Genomic DNA, 18,715 nt, shown 5'->3' on the forward strand with positions numbered 1-18,715 from the left:
TGTTTTCTTTGTCTTTTTTCTAAGGGTATACAAACCTTTGCACTCGACTGCCAGTTTCTATGTTGATTAGAGATGCATCACCTTGTCACTCACTGCATGATGACAACGTCATCGCATGACCAGTTATCTTCACTGGTACACCCTTGTCCTAGACATATAGGAAAAAAAATTTTTTGCAAATGTCAAAATGCTAGCACTTCTTGCTTGTGGTTTGTTTGTCTTTGTTTAAAAAGGAGACAAGCAGAGTGAGTATGAGAGAGAAAGACAGAGCTAGTGAGGGAAAAGGCTAAAGATTTCAACCAGATGCTGTGGTTTGACGTTGGATGGCAGCCAGTAAGCATGTACTCATGCTGCAGCTATGTAGTGAGAGCAGCTCCCTCAACTCTTCATACCCTTACCCCAACACCCCTCCACCCCCTCCCAATACATTTCCACCCCTTCTATTTTGTTATAACAGCAGACCCGGAGAGCAGATTCTACACATAAAATTGACAACACAGCACTTCGACCCCTCGTTTAGAGCCTTTGGAGCCATTGCATGTGATGTGGCATCTTTCCATGTGCAGAGATGCAGGGTCACGCATGACTACTCTGTCTTGCTCAGCTCATCCACAGACTAGTACTGAGTGTTACAACAGTGACATGAGCAAGATGAAATTCATTCTGCAAATGAGTTAGCAGAGAACCGAGTCTTGAGAACTGTTTAGCTGAGAGATGTTTAAGAGCATGGGGCTCGCCTCAACTTAGCAATGACCATGATTTTCCACTGTGTGAGCTCGCAGAGGAGAGAAGGGGAGGGACTAGACAAAGGAAGGTGGAAAAATTACAGTCGACTGAAGTTCTCTACTGGAATTTCTGGCTTCACCATCTAGACCTGCACATTTGACCAAAACAGTAGGAAAATGAGAAGAAACTTCAGTTAAAACTGGAGCCTATAAGTGAAGTCTATATGAAGGGAGATACCTTCATATGATCTAACAGTGAGATCTTCCACAGTGAACATTCAGTCATACCAAATCACTGCTATGAATATCATTTAGCAATTTTTGCTTTGAATAAACCAACTCATATAATTACAACTGCGCGACTGGAAGAGACTGACCAGTTTTTAAGACCCATATGTCCTTTGTAATTGTCCTCATGTATATAATATCTTCCAGGTGCCTTTGGAGGCTTCTCCCTGACCCGTGAAAGCTCACAAAATGTCTGACCTTTACCCATACCTGAAATTTGAACGGCTTACCAAAACAGCTTCACAACAACCTCACGGTGTCTGCTTTTTATCATTATATAGCTCTTATAACTCTGAGTGATAAAAGTGATCTATAAAATAAACAGTTGAATAAACAGATCTGCATGTTCGTTATTAAACCTCCATGAGGTTTTGTCTGTAAAGAAATGTGTGGAAAAACATGATTTTTTTTAGGTCGCAAGTTCACATACTCTTATTTCGTTGTCTGGGAAACATGTACTGTAGCTTGTAAAAAAAAGATCTTTAAACAAAATAATAACAGTTTACACTGTTAAAAGTTTATACCCCCTGGCTCTTAATATAGTGTGTTGCCTTCTTGAGCATCAGTGAATGTTTGCACCTTTTGTAATAGTTGTGTTTGAGTCCCTCAGTTGTCCTCAGTGTGAAAAGATGGATCTTTATCTTTTTCTGAAGAACAGTAGGCAGTTTAACCGCTCAGGACGAACAAGGGACTCATGAACAACTATCACAAAACATAAAAGGAGTCGCTGATCATGCAGGTAACAACACCCAGTATTAAGAATCAAGGGTATGTAAACTTTTGAACTGGTTCATTTGAGTAAATTGTTTATTACTGTGTCGTGTGGACTATTTGTAAACATCTGTTATGTGAAATAGCTTATTCACAGCATTGCTAAATAACATACAAAATGCCATTTTAATGATCCTTTTTTAAATTATTAAGATTTTGCAGATTCTGCAAGGTGTGTGTAAACCTGTGATTTCAACCGTACATGTTGTCGAACAATCACAAAACCAGTTAGTTCTTGTTATCGATGATAATTTAGCAGTTATAATCTGTCACTTCCTCACCAGACTCCGTCTCTTAAGTTAATAAGACTTGTCATGTTACCAAGAAACCAGAAGGTGCCAAGTCCTCTCTCATGAAGACGTTTCAACTGTGGAACATGTATTGATTTAACAAAGCACTGACACTACAGACTCCTTCCATGAAAAATCCTTACACAATTCTTCATCGTATCGATGATTAGACATTTTACTTTGTTAAAACAGCAATGTTTAATAAATTCCTTGTTATATTATTAGCTTTAGATCATGTGGAGCGTCTACCTCTGTGACGTCCCTGTGCATGAGCTTGCATCAAACACATTCGAGAATTCAACAGTGCTGTGGTATAATTAGATTTAATATAAGGGAAGACGTTGGATTGCACAAATAAAATAGTCAATAAAATCATTTCCATAACAAGCACTGAAATATGACATTTTAAAGTCACATTTGTGTTTATTGCTTTTTGTGTATTTATTTTTGCATATTTTATGTTTGCACTGCTCTAAAACGAATTCTGACTTGTAAACATCTAATTTTACTCTTATATACACAATGAATATTAACCGAATTTACACTACCAACCTTTAGTTCATGTCTGTGCTGTAAACACTGCAAGCAGGAGGCACCTTGTCGTGTTTTATTTTTGGGAAGGCAGTACTTAGGGCACCATTTGTTTTCTATAAAGAAGTGAGGCAGTCATTAACAAAACACTAACTACCGCCTGCAGTGTTTATCCTGCCTTCCGCGCTCTTATTTCAGAAAGTGTTGTTGTGTAGTGCAGATATACTGTATGATCAGACAAAATCACACCGATGTGAACACACATGCCTCTTTACTTAAAACATGAAACATGAAAATAGTTTGTTCTGTCATTTAGTTAATTTTATTATAGAATTGCATGTCCCGTTCTTGCAACATTTACACAATTTTGTGTCATTTTACACGTGAGACATTTACATCAAGGAGTACAAAACAGACTGACTTGAGCTGAATTGCTGTTACTGTAGTAATAATTCACTTGCATAAAAATAAAAGTAGTAATCAAGAAATTGATTTGACTAGGCCATTCCATAACCCCCCATTTCTTCTTTTTGAGCCTTCCCTGGTTGGATTTGCTAGTGTGCTTAGGATCATTATCCTGTTGAAAACTCCCCTTCCGGTTCAACTTAAACTTTTGGACAGATGGCCCCGCGTTATCTTCAAGCACTCTTTGATGTGATGCAGAATTCATAGTTGAATCAATGAATGTAAGCTGTCAGTGAAGTATGGTAGTTCCATAATGTTTTCCAGGGGTTGTATATAGACGAAGGTAATGTTTGCTAGCTAGTTAACTTAGCCAAATGCTGTTGGGGTTTCAGCAGCTTGCTGGGTTACTGAGCTAGCTCATGTTAATTAAAACATGTTTCCAGCTACATAGCATCAGATATAGTCAGCACAATAGGCAATCACTACCAAACACCAAGGTGATGTCTTAAGTTTAATAACAATGTATAACATCCAAAGATCTGGCTAGCTTGTCTAGCACACTCAGCTAATGGCTTAGCTGTATGTACATATAATCGCAGGTTGTATTTAAAACTGAAGATACCTGATAAATTGGGCCAGAAATGTTCATCTGTCAGCACCGTCTCACTGTTACTGCTGACTAAACATTTTGTGCTGAAATGTAGCCTTCAGTAGGAAACATAGAAAATATTGCAAAAAATGCATTCCATGTCATATTAGAGTAAGCCATCATCACTACGATCATGTTACAAATAAACTATATTATCAATATCTACTTAGGTTTCCTCAATAATTAAAATTGTAAAAAATAAAATAAAATAAAATAAAAAATTTTAAATAAAAACGGCATGCAGAATATGGTTTACTGCAAATTTATCCGTACTTTATAACATTTGGACAGCAATCCAAAAGAAAAGATTGAGGCAAGCTGTAGAACTGAGAGAAGGAAATGGTCAGAGAAGAGAAAAGCTCAAAGCTGGTGAGAGAAACATGGAACCGGATGAGTGCTCACATGTGCTGCTGATAAGATACTTGCTGCCTTAATAACAGGTTTAACAATTGTTAGAAAATAGAAATGAGCATAAGTTAAAATCTGTAACTTAACGGAAATTATCAACAAATGAATAAATGCTTTAGAGCGTTATGCAAATAGTATTAGGAGGACCTGTAGGAATGATGATCGACTCCATACAGAGGCTTATTTCTCCCAGAGTTTCTTGTCTTTTTCCTGACCCAGTCACCACCATCTTGATTCTTGAGGCGACACAGACCAAAGCCTTATTTACAGTGAGATCTCTTGTAAAAAAAAAATTTGGATGACTTAGTTATTAGTAACACTCAGCTGAATTCAAATGTCCTGTGACCGTGTTAATACTGATGTCATCCAATACATATGTAAGCCTAAAGGTAAGGTGCCAAATTGCTCACAGAATAAAATCCTGGCTATTTCCACCTGTGCCACTTACAGACAGTGGTGTATGGGGCCTACGGGCAGAAAATGATGGCTTCAGAACAGGCTGTGTGAAGTTTATAAGCAGCCAGTTAAAAGGAAATTGGTGCAGCAGGTGGTGGCCTCATTACAAACAGGTGGAAGACTCCATGTCTTCTTCCTCCACCAGTGACTCTGAGAAGGATGCAGTCTTATGTCAGTACCTGAATAACTTTAAACCACATAAAATCACCGCAAGAAAGGAAACGTATCCAAGTGACAGCAAAAACAGAAAGGAGAATAAACCACGGTGATACTGGATTTGTTTTGATATGTTCACTACAGTCCCTGGCAGAATATTCTCCATATAATAGTTCTAATGTTGAATTTCTGTTTAGAGTAATCATTTGTTCTCTACAACATTCACCGTTGTTACAGTTACAACTGAGACTGTTTTTCTCAAACTTCACTTTGATAGAAGAGGAAGAGAAGAACCATTAACTGTCCAACTTAACCCTTGAGGAACCATTTTTGTAAGAGTGTTGACAAAAACCTTAAGAACAAGACCCTTCTGCATTTTCTTTAAGTAAGTCAGTGTGTTAAATATTTTGCTGTATTTAGACTAACACACTCAGATTTTTTTTTTTTAATGTACACTCTTTAAAAGGAGGTTCTTCAAGGATTCTTCAAAGGCTTCTTTGTATAGTTAAGGGTTCTTCGATGCGTAAAAAGATTCCAGCTTTGAACCCTTCCTAATAGGGAAACATTTTGCTCTAGGCTTCTACATAGAACCTTTATGGGTTCCCCCAAAGGAACAACCGAATAACCGTTAAGGGTTCAAGATTTTGACCTAAGATAAGATGAGTGTGGTCCCTCTCTGGAAGAACCCTTAATGGTTCTATGTTTTACCCTACAATAAATTGTCTTCGTATCAGACTCTGTGCTATGTGGAACCCATTTAGCAAGTTTAGAATCCTTAACTATACAAAGAACAAACAACAAGCCTTTTTACTAAGCATGCAATACATGAGATAGTGTATAGTATATATTTTCCAATATATTTTAAGAAAGGTGTATATTTTAAAACTTACATAATTGCCATATAAAAGATAAATATATTACTACTACTAAATATATTACTACTATGCTTTATATGGCTGATACTAAAATTTGAAAATGTATCTAGAAATATATTTTTGCAACATCCAGACAAAACAAACATAAAGTAACATCTTCGTAAGGTGTTGAGCCAACAAGGGTCTGGAGGGATGAACACTGTTCTTCCAAAATACCCTCACCTGGTGTTTTTTTAGAAGAAGAAAAAGAAGCCTTTATTTGTCACTTATACTTTCAGCACAGTGAAATTCTTTTCTTCGATATCCCAGCTTGTTAGGACGCTGGGGGTCACAGTGCAGGGTCAGCCATGATACAGCACCTCTGGAGTAGAGAGGGTTAAGGGTTTTGCTCAAGGGCCCAACAGTGGCAGTGGGGTTCAGTGACTTGAACCCCTGACCTTCTGACCAGTAACCCAGAGCCTTAACCTTTTTGATGGGGTAGTAGACAGTGCTGTCTAACACATCACTCCAAAATCTCCCATAGCTGTTCAACTGGATTGAGATCTGGTGAAAGTAAAGGCCATAGGATATGACGTATATCACTTTCATTCTCATCAAACTATTCACCTCTCATGCACCGTGGATGAGGCAGGTTGTGCTGGAAAAGACCACTCCCATCATTATAGAGATGCTTTATCATAAGATAAAGCTGATCAGTGAGAAGAACATTGTATTTATTTGCAGTGACCCTTTGCAAGAAGACCCAAACCATGCCAGCAAAATAAATAAGTTTTTTTCTGATATATATTATGTCCCAAAATGGATTTTGAGGACATAGACTTTACAAAACCATTTCATTTATGTCAAAATTCACATTAACATAGTTTTTGAGCAAATATTATGTCGACATGTAGAAATATTTTTTTTTCTGATGTATATTCCATTCAAAATACATTTGCTTTGTAAAATATATTTTCCAGACCCATGATGCTTACAAGAAATGGAAATCATTCAACAAAAGTGAGAGCAGCTACACAGAGTGTAACATTATGAGGTAAAGTCCAGCTTGAGGGTGTCATCCTCTGTCTGGCTGCACACTCTCTGCTGTTGTTTACCTCAGAGGTCAGGTCTAAGAGCTGTGGGGGTTGGGGTGAAAAACAACTCAAACCATTTCTCTTCTTCATGTTTAGACAGACCCTCAAAATAATAAGGCTGGAAGGATTTGTGCATGTTTGGAGGAATGAGCAGAAATGCTTGTCTGTTACTGTATATTCAAATGTATTTAAATGTTTATATAAAAGTATTTAACCTTGCAAATGAGGAATGTGAAGATGAGACACACAGGCACTTTCCATTATGGAAAATAAAGCTGACCAGTCACCGCTCTAACCCCACTTTCCTCACATAATGTAAGAGCAGAGGAGTAGACACGTGATGTGGGAGGTACATGTCTCACATTTACATGACTGAGATTAATATTCATGAGTAACATTTCTTTCTTTTTTCCTTTAGTTCTTTGAGAAGGAGGGGCATTGTTTCTAAAAGACCAATAAGCTGAGGGATGTGAGTCACTGTGATTTTGCCCTGCTACAGTTTCGTACTTCCCACACTGCTGGAGGCCACTTTATCCAAGCCATGTAATTTTAGGTCTTTACCGAAGGCTTTATAGTTGCTTTCTGATGCTGGCAAAAGAACGCAATGTTCTTAAGCTTGTACACGTTTGTCTCCACTTTAGACGGAACTTCATTTTACTTTGGAGTTCTTCAGTTTGCATCTTAAAACAAGCTACACAACATTTCAAAACAAGTTCTAGATAAAGTTTAATGTGAAGCTTGAAGTGAGTTTTCCAGATGTGTAATGAAATACTGCACGAAATCTGCCCTTTGCCAGAGAAAGAGTGAGAGAAAATAGAAGAGGGGGTGGGAGAAAGAAAGAGCAAGAGAGACAAGAAACAGACAGAGGGCTGGAGAGAGACAAAGAGTGAGTGAGAGAGAGAGAGAGCGAGAGAGAGAGATCCCAGACAGCTGGACTCGTTTAAACTATTCCTCATGTGCTGCAGTCTATGGAAAAGATTTCTACATTCTACATCCAGGGAGCCTTTAACCATTTAATGGCCCACCTCTACTTGGACCTCAGGCTGTAAAGGTTTTACCACAACAATGAAATTTCAATATGGTTTAAAATTCAAGGTACCCATTACAGGACGGGGGGAGTAGTTGAGCTGACCTCCTAATGAAGAAAATAAATACTGAGGGTGTGGTGGAGGGAAGGTTTGGGGCATTAAAAGTTACACATACTAAATAAATTTATTAGAAAACCAAAATATTTTCATTATAATGTCACTTTATACTACCATATTAGTATGTAATAATGTAATGTAATGTCAGCTGGGGTGATAGGTAAGGTGTTTAGTAGTCATTATGGGCATATTAATGCATATTAATGTTGCAAGAAAATCAAATGTCTTCAGCTCACTGAAGAATGTGACCACAGAATACTATGTAGTGAGTACCGCTCATACCCCTGTACTCCATCATCATGGCAAAAACAAATAAACATTTGAACCGTTTTCAGTAGAAACTCAGATGGACTTATAGTGGATGTCTTAGGACAGACATTGTGGCCGTCAATCAACATATATGCAAAACTTATTTTTGGAGAACACATTCATGAATACCTCAGTCAAATGTTTTTGCAAATTATGGACTTATACACATATAATATAATATATAATATAATACACTATATACATAAGGGGGGGGGATGGGCACAGTGGCTTAGTGGCTAGCATGGTTTCCTCGCACCTCCGTGGTTGGGGGTTCGATTCCAGCCTCCGTCCCGTGTGCTCAGAGTTTGCATGCTCTCCCGTGCTTTGCGAGCTTCTCTGGGTACTCTGGTCTCCTTCCCCAGTCCAAATACATGCATTGTAAGCTAATTTGGCATCTCTAAATTGTCCATAGTGTGTGAATGGGTGTGTGAATGTGTGTGATTGTGTGCCCTGCGATGGGTTAGCATCTCATCCAGGGTGTCCCACACCTTGTGCCCCGAGTCCCCTGGGATAAGCTCCAGGCTCCCCCACAACACTGTGTAGGAAAATCCATACAGAAAATGGATGGATGGAAACATACATAGTGTTTTTTTTTTTTTAGAGAAGAATTTGTACTTATGAACATAGTCATGTAAACAACAGTACATGAGTTTACACCTTGTGCGTGGATACTACAAAATCTTCAGGAAAGTGTATGCTGTAAAAATGACCTTCCACTGTATTGCTTCAGTATTGGGCAGCAGAGTGTCACAGTAGGTAGCCTTGCTGCCTCACAGCTCCTGAGCTCGGCTTACTGTCTATGTGGCATTTCACATGTTTCCTCTGGGTTCTCTGGTTCCCTACCACTGCACAAAAACATTCGGGTAGGTGAACTGGCTATGCTAATTTGACAATAGCCGTGAATGTTTGTGTGTATGGTGCACTGTGATGGACTGTGGTCCTATCCAGAGTGAATTCTCCAGCCTTATCCCGAGTGTTATCAGGATTGGCTCCGAATCCATGTTACATTGTAGTTCATTTATTAATTCATCTGCAGAAACCACTTTTTCCTGGTCATGTTGGTAGTGGATCCAAAGCGTATCCCAGGAACATTGGACACAAGGCAATTATACACTCCGGACAGGATGTCATTGCAGGGCAATACACAGACACACTCTCATTCACACCTAGAGGTAATTTAGAGCAGTCATTTTTATATGTTTTTTTTGTTTGTTTGGCTTTTTTTTTGTTTTAACAGCTGCCCACAGATTTCAAGTGAGTTTCAAGTTAATGGATTTTCTATTCATTGCTCAGTAGGCTACAAGAAAATGCGTCGAAAGTGTAACCAACGGTAATCACACATACAAAACAGACGCAGTGGCTAGTGACTACTTTGAAAAATAATGAATATTGCTTTACATTCCTTAGATAAATTAATTCATTTAAATATTGAATCTCATAGTCGTAATAATACTATAACAAAAAAGAGGCAAGAATGTCAACTTAATAATAACTACATAATAACTTAATAATAATCACTTTTTATCCAAGGCATTATTCCCTTCTGCTGATACTCCAGCACGGAAAAAAAAATTTAATCTGCACTGAACGTCATCGTAATGATGTGTATGAAGTTTTCTATGTTACAAATGTAGATGCAGAAGAAGTAATAGTGTTTCAAAACGTCTGGTGAGGTAGTGAATAATGGCAACAAATACAGCTTGCAATTATTGCAGCATCCAAATAATTCAAACATCCACACTTGCTAGCGTTCACTTATTTCCCTCTGATGAGCTTAGATGTGCTTTGAGGGTGAGCATTTTAACATTTTAAAAGGCAATAAGTATTTCTATAGACTGCAATTCAAATAATATGACTACTCCAAAACCACTGGCCATGGCTAGCTGTATTAGCTGTGAGCTTAGCAAGCCATTACAATTCATCAACACGCCTGACAATCGCTCATTAAATCTTGTTAACGTAGTGGTGCTGCTGAGAGCTCTCTTCCCAGGTTAGCTGGCTAATGCTAACCAAGTGGGGGCAGTGGGGGCAGGGTATTTCTGCTTAAATGGCAGAAGGATCTGCCTAATAGAAATGGTAGGTTTTTCTCAGTATGGAAAAAAATATAAGGAACATTGATCCAAGGTCATACATATTTATTTTCACAATTTTTTAAGTGAAGTACAGTGAACGTTTTTGGGACTAATCTCTATAGTATCTGCAGAGAACACTGTCAAATGTTTAGTGATAAATGTGGGGGGAAAGAAATCATACTCAATGAGGATGCTGTTAAAAAAAAATTGACCTGCAGTATTTACTCATTCGCCAAAGATACAAAATACTAATATTACAGTGAGAGAGTTTTCTGTCTGCACTTCACTAGATCTACAGTAACACTTGTCATTTGCTTGACATTCTCTGAACTTAAGTTTAAATTTCATACTCTGTGGTCAGAACTGTTCCTTTTTGCCAGGCACCCCAGTAGCCATGAAAATGTATTATATGTTAGGTCTTTGCGCTAAAACCACGGCCAGAGGTATCCACTAATTTGTCGCACTGTGTATTCCAGTGACATTGTGTGGAGATATTTTTATGCCTTTTATTATGCGTTTGCTGACCAAGCCATGAGTCATGTGGATGTTGAAAAAAAAAAGCTAACTACGTGTTAGGCAGAGCGATGGGTTCCTCCCTGCTCAGTTTTCTTCTCTTGGGGCAGAAATGCATCCTCTTTTACAGGTTAAACATAACAACAAGATCCTGATGCAAAAAGAAAGAAATTAAAAGTTTTGAGTCATTTTCCTTTTATCATACCATGCATTTGGACTTAAGATGGAGTCTCCTGATCTAAGTCTCCAGATTCACCCATGTTTGTTGAGTGATTTTTATGAAGCCGGTTCCCCTCCTCCATCCTCAGGGTAAAAGCTCTGAAAAGCCCCACCTACACGTTTTGCACGACTCTAACAGTGGAACTGAAATGGCCGGCAGATGTGCAAGTAACACACTCCAGAGTGAGAGCTGGATCGTTTAGAGTGCATAAAGAAAACAAGCTCTCCTTAAATTGCTGCTGGTTTAAATTTTACTGATAGCACCCTATGTTTCAAACACAGACTTTGGAGGGAATGTCAGTCATCGTCACATACTGATATATGCTCAGACCTATTCCTTTAAGTAGCAAATTCTTTTCAGGAACTGCTTGGAAGCAATAAAAATCATAGAGGTGCTCAATTCTACAATATTGTATGCATCAGTGTAGAATGGGAATAGTAGATTTCTTTTAAAACATAGAGCAACTATATTCAGAGGCAAAAATGTTCAGGATGGATTTGGTTCCTACGTTTCTCTCTGTCTGTCATATGGAAAGTTCATTACCACAGAGTCCAGAGTTAGGAAAAAAAGGATATCTGGCCGGAGAATAGCCTGTAATTTAGAAACCTTAGTCTGCTCTCTCTCTCTCTCTCTCTCTCTCTCTCTCTCTCTCTCTCTCTCTCCCTCTCTCTCTCTCTCTGGATGTGTGTGTATTACACGTGTGTGTGCCCTCACCCCAGTCAGTGAAATGAGTATGTTATGGGGAGCTCCTCCTATCTAATGACCCTCTTTGTAGTGTTACACATAATATAACAGAAATGCCACGGCGGCGGACAACCCGCACGCTTTCCCTGCAGCCGTCCTGTCGGCTGCTGTTTTCTACTCAACTCTGTTTCAAGGCAGTCGCAGAGTAGCTGCACTTTCTCCATTAACGTGACACATCAACACTATGAAATCTCACCATGTCGGCAGCATGGTGATGACATGCTTTCCTTTTATTAAGTTTATTAGTCAGTTATTCATCTTATAGCAGAATATTTAGTGCCTAATATATATATATATATATATATATATATATGATTGAGAAACTGCAGTGAAACTAATAGGAAAAGTTTGCAGTTTTAAGAGTGGGGAATAGAAGTTTAGTCAGATCCAGGAAGTTTACAGTATGGAAATTGTAAATGATAAATTGTAAAGAGCTCCTTGGTCTCTGGTTCAGTCCTGAGCTCAGGTTACTGTCCGTGTTCTCCCCATGTATGTTGGTTTCCTCCTGGTTCTCCTGTTCCCTTCACCTCTTGAAAAAAAGCATGCCTGTAGGTGAATTGGCTTTGGTAAATTGCCCCTAGGTGTGAAGGAGTGTAGGATTGTGTGTACATAGTGTCCTGAGATGGACTGGTATCATATCCAGGGTGGATCATGTCCCATATCCATCTCTCGCATCATATTCAGCACAACTCTCAAGATCAATGAATGAAGGCTTTTATGAGAGGAATTAATCAGTGATAAACTGTGTGTGGGGTGTGTGTGTGGGAATGGCATATAAAATTGTAAATACTACATAAAAATCATGTAGTTCAATCTATATGAACTGCAAATGAATTTTATTACTTACATTTTCTCTTGTTATCATGAATACATTTTTGCTTATCTTACTGTCATGTGGTATTTTTGAACTCTAAACAAATTAAGGTATTTCCTCGGTGCAAGCATTCTATTCTATACATTTTAGATATATATGCCAGGCTGCGACTGTTAGGTCTTTGAGCAAGACCTTTAAACCCCAGCTGCTCAGTTATACCCTAGTTCAGTTGTAAGCTGCTTTTTATCAAATGAGCAAATGTTTATGCAACTTAAAGCCACAACACAATTAAGCTGACCGACACTGATATCTTGCATCTTGCATAATGGCATGTTTTCCCATCAGACAAAGAATGCAGTGAAGATGTGGAGCACTGCACATCTTGATGTTCTGGCAGTGTGTTTAACACCGCTAATATCCCAGGACCTGATCCTATTCCTCACTCGTGTAACTACACACCTTTACAATTACTTTCACTGAAGTTACTGAATTATTCATAGCATTACTAGCGGTAGTAGTAGCATACTAAATACCACGCTTTAATGTGAATAACTGAATAATAAGCTGGTAATAAAGAGATTGAACCTGCCCGTATTTAAAGATTTCAAACTCACCCACTTGCATCAATCAAAAGGAAGAAAATACAGTTTGGTTTAATGGAGATGCCTTGCTTGGGTGTGTCTCTGGTGCTACGAGGAGTCCGGATGTTTTGCCCTAGAATAAGTGCCAATCCAACAAACCCTGTATGAGTTCTGCTAGACATAGCTGTTGTTTGCTCTCTGTGCTAAGCAGAGGTGAGGACTCTGATTCACACGGATGGCAGTACAGCATCAGTTATGACAACCTGAGCTAAGGCTTTGCTTTTGAAATCTGCTTAACTTGCACACTATGCAAGAAGCTCATGTACAATCCCCTCCGAAACTATTGTAACAGCAAGGCCAATTCTTTGGGTTTGAGATCAAAGGATGCATATGAGAAGAGAGTTCAGGATTTCAGCTTTTATTTCCTGGTGTTTACATCTAGATGTGTTAAACAACATAAAACATAGAACCTTTTGTATCAGACCATGCAATTTTAGGTGAGCAAATGTATAGGACCAGATAAGTCTTGAAGTAAATTGAAGTCAGTAACACTTATTTGGTTGCATATCCCTTGCTTGCAACAACTGCATCAAGCTTGTGACTCATTGACATCACCAGATTGTTGGTTTTCTTTTGTGATGCTTTTCCAGGCTTCTACCATAGCCTCTTTCAGTCGTTGTTTGTTTCTGGGGGGTTTCTCCCTTCAGTCTCCTCTTCAGGAGGTGAAATGCTGCTCAATTAGGTTAAAGGCTGGTGATTGACTTGGCCAGTCTATAAGCTTTGACTTTGTTAAATTAAAAGTGTGTTGTTGTTTTTTTATCCTTGTCTTGCTGCATGATAAAGTTCCTAAAATAAATAGTGTATGGCACACAAATGCATACATAAATACATACACATACAATTTTAGATATATTTTCCCTATTAAATATTTAGAGTATCTCACCTTTTTGTCACTAACATAACTAGGATGATAGTGTTGCCACCTCACAGCTCCAGCGTAACAAGTTTTATGCTGAATTTGGGTTACTGTCTATGTGGAGTTTAGCATGTTCTCCTGTTTTCATGTGGGCTTCTTCTGGGTTCTCCAGTTTCCTTCCACCTCCCAAATGCCCCTATGTGTGAATGAGTGTGTGAATGTAATGCCATGTAATAGAGTGGTAGACCCGTGTTCATCCTGACCCTAACCTGGATAAAGTGCTTAGTTTTATTAAGCTACTGTACATACCTTCTAAAACATGTAACAGATATTTTACAAATATTAGGGCAATTTAAACAAGACTTTTAATTTTATTACTGTGTATAATCAACTATACTGACTTTTATATAAATAAAAGTCTCATTTGTTTCTTGTGTAATTATTCAAATGTGTAAAAAAAAAAAAAAAAAATTATTTTGTAATGCACTCTTCAAAAAATGTATTCTTTGGTTTTTTCCTTTGAGGGAACCATTTAAGTTCCAAGTTCCAAGTAGAACCTCATTAGAAAGAACTGTTGAGGAAACCGTTTTTCAAAGATTGTATTTGTCTTGCAGTAACATGTGCATGTGAAGCTTGTTGTGAAGCTAACACTTGTATGAGATACCAGCAATGATTCTGTAGGAGCTGGTTGGCAGGTGTAATGTACATAAACCCTGACACCATCTACACGTCCTTCTTACTTTCTGCCTGTGAGTGTGGAGAAATCAGAGACTCTTTACCCGGGTACAGCATGAGGTTGTTCCCCATCAAGTAAGCAGAGTCAAGCACATCTGGAACACAGCAACACGCAGCACTGGAAAAAACATTCACACACTGAAGACCATAGAGAAAAAAAAAGAAAGCAATGCAAAATGCATGAAAAATGCTGGTACGCAGTTGAAGAGGGAGCAGTATTAAAACTGGGACACTGAGAAAGTTTTTTGCAGAGAACTTTTGAAGTTTCTCTTTTTGTTGCTTTAAAAATAGTGCTTCAGTCTGTAGACGTTTCTTCCCAGAAGTTTTCACATTTGCCTTTCATCTACATATAACTATACACATGGCCATGGCTAGGTCTGAGTGGCAGCTGTTCCACCCCAAATAAGCCTTGCTACTCCTACTGGCAACTCAACTTTGACCTCAAATTACAACCCCAATTCCAAAAAAGTTGGGACGCTGTGTAAAATGTAAATAAAAACAGAATGCAACAATTTGCAAATCTCATAAACCCAGATGTTATTCACAATAGAACATAGAAAACATATCAAATGTTTAACCTGAGGAAATGTACCATTTTAAGAAAAAAAAAAAAAAAAGGTAAGTTTGAATTCGATGGCTGCAACACACCTCAACAAAGTCAACAAAAGGCTGGAAAAGTGTTACTTTAAAAAACAGCTGGAGGTTAATTGGAAGCAGGTCAGTAACATGATTGGGTATAAAAAAAGAGTATATTAGAGAGGCAGAGTCTTTCAGAGGTAAAGATGGGTTCACCAATCTGTGCCAAAGTTCATATAAAATGGACTGAGGCAAAGTGGACAACTGTTCTGTGGTTAGACGAATGGAAATTTTCAATTATTTTTGGAAACGATGGATGGCACATCCTTTAAACTAAAGAGGACTAAAGAGGAGAGGGACCATCCGGCTTTCTAGGCTCAGTTAAAAAGCCTGCGTCTCTGATGGTATGGGGGTGCATTAAGGAACTAATCAAATTATCTACAGATACAACTTTCTCCTCTCTCTAACAAGGTGGAGGTATCCTTTAGTGTACTGACCTAAAAGTAGAAGCAGAAGGGCCAATTACCACCCTGAAGCTGATTTTTTGAAGTTGACTGTTACAAAGCACTGACACTGAAGACTCATTCCCGAAGATGTTATTTAAATATCTCCTTACGTAAAACATCGCCATATCAACCGTTACACACTTAAATAATCTGTTTAATTGAGCATCCGGCATACAACTCCCAAGGAATCCCAGGGTGAGATTCAGTGAGCCAACTCATCTCAGGGCACAATCACACAGACATTCACAAACTACGGACAATTTGGAAATGCCAATCAGCCTACAACGTAAGTCTTTGGACTGGGGAGGAAATCGGAGTAACCCGAAGGAAACCCCCCAAGCAGAGGGAGAACATGCATACTCCGCTCACATTACAGAGATGGGATTTGACCACCCCCCCCCCCCCCCCATCATCTAAATATCCGGAATGGAGCATTCAGTGGTGCTGCTGTATAAGTATTATTTATGAGATACATTTAAATGGCTATCATCATCACTATTATCAGACACACTGACCCACCCAATGAGGGCATGGACACTGTGTGTCCCAGCCCCAGTGTATCCCAGTGGCATCTCTGAGACATGAACATGAGTTCCACTGTTAGGACAGCTGTGCTACTCAAGAACAAATTACATTACATTTAATCTATAATATCAACCCAAACACTTAATTACAGTTATAACAAACTATTCCTAAATGTTTAAATATGATTTTTTTGGTCATTCTAACTGAATGCAAAGTCTAACACTGGCATTCCAACATCCCATTTTTCAAGGCATTCATCCCTTAAATTGGTGTTTTGCTGCATCTTTGCTTTGGAATCAAGTTCTCAAAATGGTATTTTGAGTCCTGCCTTACGTAAAGTGGTATTTTAATTATACTTTGGATAGGTACCTCTTGAAGGCTTAAATAAACTTTAAGTGAGTATATATAAGTGAGTGAGTAGTGAATGAGTGAATAAGTGAGAATTCATATTTAATAATGTTCATTGGAAAAAGACAAGTGCTAAACTTATCATAATGTAATTTAGTGCAGAAGAGACCTGTACATTCACCTCACTGTGGTGGTGAAGTAGCCTAATTACTAAAGGCAAATATGGGAAAGTGGTTTATGTTTGACACCAGCGTTATACTGATGCAGTTCCTCCTGAGTGCAGATTTTTGTAGAACATGCTGCACAACTCAGCTCCTTGGCCATCTTTGAAACACATTTCCTCTTACATGCTCCACCCCTTCAATGCTTTCCGTGCCTCGACTTCAGCACAGTTGTCTGGATAGTCCAGAAGTGACTAATATTTTACTGGCGCAGCTCTGAAAAATCCTGTGAAAAAAGAGTAGCAACAGACGCCATTTTGGTAACGCTTGTTTCTCATTGGGTTCACTTAATTAAGCCTAGAAATCTACTCCCTATAGGCTAAGATAGATATAACCATATATAACAAAAACGTTCAGTGGTTTATTGCTACTTTAATACTTTATTGCTAGTCAGGTGACAAATCATAAAGATTTGACAATTTGAGGACACTGGGAAATTAAAAAGAAATATACAAATAAAACATGAAAATATATACATGACAATGTTTATTTGCAACTGTAAAGACAAAATTATGCACAGCAAAAGCCAACTGCTAGCTACTAGTTGGAAAATTCCTCTGTGTGTGTGTGTGTGTGTGTGTGTGTGTGTGTGTGTGTGTGTTCTCCTGCACATGCTGGGTTAGTAAGGTGGTTAGAAATGCTTAGTCCATGACCCTTCCCATACAATTAACCAATGAAACAGCTGGAGGGCTCTTACAGTACTCTGTAGTTCATTAAAGCAGCTCAACAGTAGACATGGCCATATTATTACTGCATAATAACTGCAGGGGGATACTTTTTCCCTAAACAGAGAATAGTGAGAACTAAACGTATGTCTCCTGAAACAAGCCAGTGAACGGTATGCAAAACAAGCAGTGTATATAACACTCGCTCACGTAACGTCATCTAACCTGAAAATGAGAATAGTGGTTTAAAATACTGTTTTAAAGGGGGTATTTATTATGAGTCTGGCAAGACGAAGCTTTAATAGTCTGTACAAACAATGGACAGAGAACGTAGGGTTTGTAAATATAGTTCATCTATGGTATTCTCTGGTGAGAAAGAAATAAAGCAGACTTTTGAATACATCGATTTCTAAACCTGCTATTTTGGATTTGAATAATGATATCACTGATTACTCAGTGACATTGTAGATGCAATGGAAAGTTGAGCAGATGATAATCGTGAGTTCCTGCAGCTTGTACAGAGAGTAAGTGGTGGAGCTTGGCTGTGGACATGTCTGATCCTGTGGCCTGCTTGGAGCTGTGTGCTGAGACTCAGAGCTGCAACTGGATCTCTCTCACCTGCCTTTAGTCTTTAAAGCAAGGATGCATGACCTTAATCTATAGGCTAAGTAACATTCCCAGTCCAGTGCTTGGTGACCTCCTGGAGAATTACATTTTTTTTAAATCATCTCAGAACACACCTGAGCCAGGGAAAAATCAAAGCTTTCACTTGGCACAAGTGTATTAGGAAGTGGAAGGTTTGTTTGTTTGTTTGTTTGTTTGTTTGTTTGTTTGTTTAAGTGAACTGGGGGTTCCCCATCAATTACCCTGAGGAGATATTGGAGAAAAAGTTGACATGAAGCTGTGAAGGTTTGGGAGACAGAGGACAAAGGAAACACGTTTAATTACGTGACTATAAAAGTACAAAAAGTTAACCTATAGAGCGCAGACGTACTCGACCTCAACAAAAATGACCGAAAAGACTCCGCACGAGCGTCTCCGCTCTGCACCGCATCCTCCGCCTGCTGCACCGCACCTGATCCGCGCGCGCGCCTCAAAAAACTCCCGCATTCTCTCCAAAGCGCTGCGTAAAAGCGCGCATCTTCCGTGTGCCACCGATCAACCTGACCTGTCCTGACCGCAAGACTAGCAGCACTAG

Source organism: Ictalurus furcatus, chromosome 24 (assembly GCF_023375685.1).
Source record: "Ictalurus furcatus strain D&B chromosome 24, Billie_1.0, whole genome shotgun sequence".
Classification (NCBI taxonomy): Eukaryota; Metazoa; Chordata; class Actinopteri; order Siluriformes; family Ictaluridae; genus Ictalurus; species Ictalurus furcatus.